Raw genomic sequence first — 6,607 nt, 5'->3', positions numbered from 1 at the left:
GATTAAGTTTTTATCTTCAAAGAATATTCATAGCCAGGCATAGTGGCACACACCTGTAATCCCAGCAGATTGGGAGGCTGAGGCAGGAGGATGGTGAGTTCAAAGCCACCCTCAGCAAAAGCAAGGTGCTAAGCAATTCAATGAAACCTTTTCTCTAAATAAAATACAAAATAGGGCTGGGGATGTGGATCAATTGTTCAGAGCCCCTGGGTTCAATTCCCAGTATCAGATAAATAAATACTATGTATTGATGATTTAATGTTTTTCCTGGACTGTTTCATTCTTTCTCTTCTCACCCTTTGAATTCCAGCTTCAACGCAATTCTCATGCAAGAAGTTTTTTGGTCCCCATGAAAGGAATTCTCCGAGCTTGTAACTCTAACTCCAGTTCCTATTCAATGGTAGACCATCCTATCTAGTCTAAGATTATATTTCAGTGAATCTGTGTCATTTGACTGGGAACATAAGGAATTTTGGGAACATGCAGTGTACATCTTTCTAGCCTGTGGTCCTATTCCAGGAGTCAGAGATAGGTTCACTTATTTGAGCACACTTGTTGTGTATCTTTTTAAGTCAATAGAAATAGAACCTTCCAACAATCGTTTCTTTCTTTCTTCTTCTTTTTTTTTTTTTAGAGAGAGAGAGAGAATTTTTTAATATTCAATTTTTTTTTTAGTTTTCAGTGGACACGACATCTTTATTTTATGTGGTGCTGAGGATCGAACCCAGCGCCCAGCGCGCATGTCAGGCGAGCGCACTACCACTTGAGCCACATCCCCAGCCCCCAACAATCATTTCTAATATAGACCAGCATTTTGGAGGATACACATAAGTTTCAGAACTGGGATTTGACTAAGATTTCTAGTTTGAATTATCAATCCACCCCATTAATACTCTTTCTCAGTATCTACTGAGCACTACATGCTGCTATAAAAATACCAGGAAGGGGAAAACCTGGTGCACTGATGCTCCTTGATGACCCTCTTCCATATTACCATAATGATCTGTGCTTTCTTCTACCACTATACTTCTTCTTCCCATTGCATGCATCTATCTCATGAGCCCCTCAAGCAAAAGAGTCTTATTCATTTGTATAGTCAGCAATTAACATACTATCTAAACATACCAGATGCTCAATAAACCTTTATTATATTTAAAAAGTCATGAAAGATACACAGAATCTTAAAGTATAAAAAAGAAGTATTAGATATCATGTCCATCTTCGAAGAGTTTATGTGCCATTTAGGGAAATAACTTCCTAAATATTCTGACTATAATATCTCATTCTGAAGAGACAATTCATTTTTGTTGAGTTAATGAAATAAGCCAATTTCTATTTCCAGAAAAAATGCTAAACACGTGAAGAAATACAAATAACTGTCTCTTTCCCTTAGGGAAGTATAATTAAGTGTGAAGCAATAAAAATGTTCACAGATACATTACTCAGTGGGTTCTGTTTCCTGCCAAATGTCTTAGACATACCACTGTAAGGTGGTGTGGTCAGAAAAGGCTTCCCAAAGGAGGAAGGTCTTTGTCAAATACTGTGAAATGTCTGCGATTTTACCCTATTTGTAAACTGAAAAGTTAATGGCTGGGCTGGGGTTGTGGCTCAGAGGCAGAGCGCTTGCCTAGCATGTGTGAGGCACTGGATTAGATTCTCAGCACCATGTATCAATCAATAAATAAAGGTCCACTGACAACCTAAAAAAAAAATATTTAAAAAAAAAGTTAATGGCCACATTTTCATAGATGCTGACAGAGAACGCAAGACTCTTGGGTCAGAGAATCTTGACAGCCAGCACCAGAAGCTTCCTGTTAACATTTTTTTGTCTTTGTCTTTGAAGTCTCACAGAAGTGATAAAAAGCAGCCCCTGAGGTTTTGTACAGACCATGGGAACCCAAGGTAAGAAACCCCAATTCTCTAAAAGAAGCTGCTAGGAAAACTGTTCAGTCTTTGTCTCGAGGAAGATACTTTTCTTATTATCCTGGTTAGAAAACAAACCTACCCTATGCTTTTATATGAGACTCATTCTATTTCAAGGGGGCTTGCTACATTAGAATGGTAGCCCAGAACAAAAATTGTCATTCCCCTTTGTTTTAGTCAGCTTTTTCGCTGCTGTGATGAAAAGATCTGATAGGAACAATCGTAGAGAAGCAAAATTTATTTGAGGGCCCACGGTTTCAGAGGTCTTAGTCCATAGAAGGCCAGCTCCATTCCTCAGGGCTTGAGTTGAGGCTGAACATCATGGCAGAGGGAAACAGTTCACACAATGATCAGAAAGCAGAGATTCTTCACTCTCCAGATATAAACTATATACCCGATAGCCCCACCCCCAATGAACCCCTTCCTCCAGTCACCACTCAGTTAATCCCAACAGGGATTAATTCACTGATTAGGTGAAGTATATAACACAATGATTTTCCACCAAATCTTGCATTGTCTCACATATGAGCTTTTGGGGGACACCACATCTAAACCACAACACCCTTCCTCAGATGGACAGAAATATGAGAGATCCATGGAGAACTTCCCCCCAACCATCCAAACTTAATTCTTAAAGGCTGCTTTGGTCAAACAACAGGAAGAGAAAGGATATTCCAAAAAGAAAGAACTTTACATGCTCATGTTTATTTCATGTCCTATCTCTCTGGGTTTCAATTTTTATCTGTAAAGCTGAAATATTAATAACTACTTCATAAGGTTGCTACAAAAATGATGAGGTAATATATGCATGGCATCCAACCTTGCACCAGGCTGTTGGAGATGCTGTTAGCTTTTTTCTAGTTCCTCCTGCACATATAGAATGTGACTTCATAGACACATCCTTATCTTAAAAAAGCAGAACACAATAGTCATTTAGTTAATTTATAGGCTATTTTATCAAGCATCTACTATGTGCCAAGCACCAGGCTACTACTCTGCTTCATGGGGAAATAGAAGAGAGTAGAATTGTCTTCCACCCACCATGTACATTTGTAGAGGATCTACCTTTAAAGTTTTATGATAATTCCATGTGACTAGGAAGCTATGAAATTACAGAGATATAAAGAGACTTAAATCTAAAAACAGAAAAAATATATGCCAGCCAACAACTTGCTTTTCCAAATCGTATTGAAGAAAGGATAGCAATTGTGGTAGAATTTCATGTTAATAATTGTGTTCTATACTTTCTCACCTATTTATGACTGTTCAACCAATCATTTGATAAATATTTATTGAGAATTCAATTCATGATACGTGTATGATAGGTGGGTGGCTAGAATTTTGAAGATCAAGAGCAGAAATTCTCTTGAAGGCAAATTGGCTCCAAGGGACCAGGGCCTGATTTTTCACAAGTTGTTGTGGTCAGCGTTCATCTGCACATGGTTGGAGAGAAGTGAGAGAGTGGGTGTTTGATATAAAGATGAATTGAATATTGATTTTTGGGACAATCCTAAATTAGGCCTTGAAAACAAAAATATGTGAAAGAGATATAAAATTATTTGCTTTTATATAGGGCTTCGTTTGTGCCTGAAATATTTTGTAGTAATAAAATAATATTTTTTTCTGACAAAAGAGTTGTAAAGACCATCTCAACTTTGGTAATGGGACTTGAGAATTTAACTACTGTGGTAAATTAGAAGCACTAGTATGGGATACAAAAAGGCAACTCCAGTTAGTTTTTCTGGAAGAATTATGGTAGAAGCACTTTGTTCCTACTTTGTTTCCAGTTCAAGGAAATAGATTTTTCTAGAACCTATCTACTAGGCTGATTTATTAGGAATGGCACAGGCTATTAGAGCTGTAAGGGGGCTAACCAGGATGGTAAGTGAATTACATTTGAAATGGAAAAGAAGACAAAAATATATAAGTTGAGCCCAAGGAAGAAGAGCCTCCTGCTACAGTTTCTACTATTCATGGATCAGGGGATGGGCTTTAACTGGTGCTAAGAGCTGGCCTTATCTTGAATGGCTTAAGGGAGGGTTGGGTCCAGCAGTCAAATGATGATGTGAGAAACCTAGAAAGGATCTCGGCCCACCACTATCATTCCCACCCCCGCCAGCTAGTCCAGGCTGCCTACCTAGCTGGTTATATTCCTTCCAATCAAATGGTCTCTACAGGTCCTGCTTTTCTCCAGAAAGGGGAAATGCATCCTTAGAGACACCTTAGTATAGATTGCTTCTTCTGATCTGCTTTTGTGAAACAAAACAAGAAACTTTGCACAAAATGCTGAAAGTGAGCTGGTGCATGCCTGTAATCCCAGCGGCTCAGGAGGCTAAGGCAGGAGGATCGAGAGTTCAAAGCCTGCTTCAGCAACTCGGCAAAACCCTGTCTCTAAATAAAATATTTTTAAAAAGGGCCGTGGATGTGGCTCAGTGGTTAAGCAACCCTGGGTTCAATTCTCAGTGCAAAAAAAAAAAAAAAAAAAAAAATGCAGAAAGTTAAAGAGGACTTGAAATACCCAGGTGAGATGTCATCTTCTCTCTTCTATGGGTTGTCTCCCTAGGAGCTCCCTAATTAACCAGATTAAGTGCTAAAACCCTACACAGTTTCCCAAACCTTTCTGAAATGATAAAAATAACAGGGCAGGGGTCATAATAATCCAATGCAACCCTTTTCGCCTCAGTCATGCTAGTGGCTGCTACCTCAACAGGTCAGGTTCCCACCACCTTTCTGAAAGGCCCCCAAGGTCCTTGCAAGAGGGTGCTTCAATGTATGGGCAGCTCATTAGAGAGACTGTCATTTTTGTGAAGTCAAACACTTTTATCTTTATTCCACACGAAATCTCTCTTTCTGAACTTTACCTTGATTGATAAAATCCTTTCCATTTCGATTAGGCAAAGCTGGTGAAAGCAGGAATAGTGTTTATCCAGGGCTTAAATTAAACCTATGGAGTACTCTCTCCCAGGCTGCCCCTCCTCCTCCACAACTTTCTATCAGTAGACTTGCAAAGGAAGCTTTCATTTAGCCAGCTGTTTGCTCTATTTTACATGATGGTTCTCAGTGTTCAGCAGGAACAAAGATCACTGATATTCCCATTGGGTTTATCAGAAGCAACTGAGAACAATGAGCTCTTTTTATGTTGAAAATAGAGATTTAAAATTTATTCATAATCTTTACTTTTTCTCCCAACACATTCTCATCCCTGTGGGCTCCTTTCTCTAATTAGCCATGCAAGTCCTGACATTAAAATTTAGCTACATTTTAGTTTCATTTTCATTAGTGTAGTGTCTTGTTCTTCTTCCTTATACAAACACAATATGTTTATATTTGAACACATCATTTGTTTCCAAAAAAAAAAAAAAGTATATAAAAATAAGAGCTCTGATTCCACTCGTGAGGGAAAAAATGTGTGTTTCGAATATGTCACCTCATAATCACTTGGCCACTCCTGAAGTTAAGTTGCTAGATAAGTTCAATTTACACAAAATATGAACTTTCCTGAAAAGCAACAGCATTATGTGCCAGGCCTTCCCATTTACCTCATAAAAGCATATCAGACTAATATATTCCTCCTCTCTGGGGAAAAGCAAGTCTGCCTGATCTTCATAACACTGTGAGCTGTCTTCATCCTAATGATGAGGAATCAGACTTGGAAGAGAGAACCAAGAATCCAAGTCTATGTGACCCCAAAGCCAGAGCTATCTATAAATTATGTTATTAGGGCCAAAAGGAACCCTGAGAATATTTTCTAACTATAGGATGGGTACCAAAATAGGTGGTAGGGGCTGGGGCTGGGGCTGAGTGGTAGAGTGCTCGCCTAGGATGCACGAAGCACTGGGTTTGATCCTCAGCACCACATAAATGTAAAATATTGTGTCTACCTAAAACTTAAGAATAAATATTTAAAAAATAAATAAAATCGGTGGTATATGGGATGTTGCAAATAAGTGCCACATTGAAGAAATTAATTTCTTTTCAATACTCTTCTAATCCTTTTGACAACTTCAACAGGAAAGTTGGTTCTTTGTTCAATGCCTCTAACCCTTGCTCATCTGCGTTTCTATCAAAGAAAATGCAGGCCTTAGAATCAGTTTTTAAAGTAGTACTCGGAAAAATATTATTCTATATTTAATTTTCATTGTAATTGCTTTTATAGCTATGGCAAATGATGGTTTTCCATGTTAGTTGTCATGTAAATCTTAAATTTTCAAAATAAATGTATTAGATTTTTCTAAAAAGTGAGCCTATTTGAAGAAAAATGTTGGGGCTGGGGTTGTGGCTCCAAGCACGAGTGAGACATTGGATTCGATCCTCAGCACCACATAAAAATAAATAAAATAAAGATACTGTGTTTAACTACAACTAAAAACATTTTTTTTTTTTTAAAGAAAAATGTCATTCCCCTTCCCCCTCCCTTTTCCTCCCACCTTTCTTCCCTCTAGAAATAATCTTCCTCCCATGCTCTCCCTCCCTACTCTATCTACTTTGGAGTCACCCCCCGCCCCCGCCCCCTTATATCAGGGAAAACATTTGGCATTTGTTTTTTTGGGATTGGCTAACTTCACTTAGTGGAAGGTGATGGTTGTTACACAAAATACATGTATGAAGATTTGAATTTGGTGTCAACATACCTTATATACAAACAGAGATATGATAAACTGTGGTATATATGTGTATTAAGAAT

This window comes from Marmota flaviventris, chromosome 4 (genome assembly GCF_047511675.1).
Source record: "Marmota flaviventris isolate mMarFla1 chromosome 4, mMarFla1.hap1, whole genome shotgun sequence".
NCBI lineage: Eukaryota > Metazoa > Chordata > Mammalia > Rodentia > Sciuridae > Marmota > Marmota flaviventris.
Note: the sequence above shows the minus strand (reverse complement) of the source record.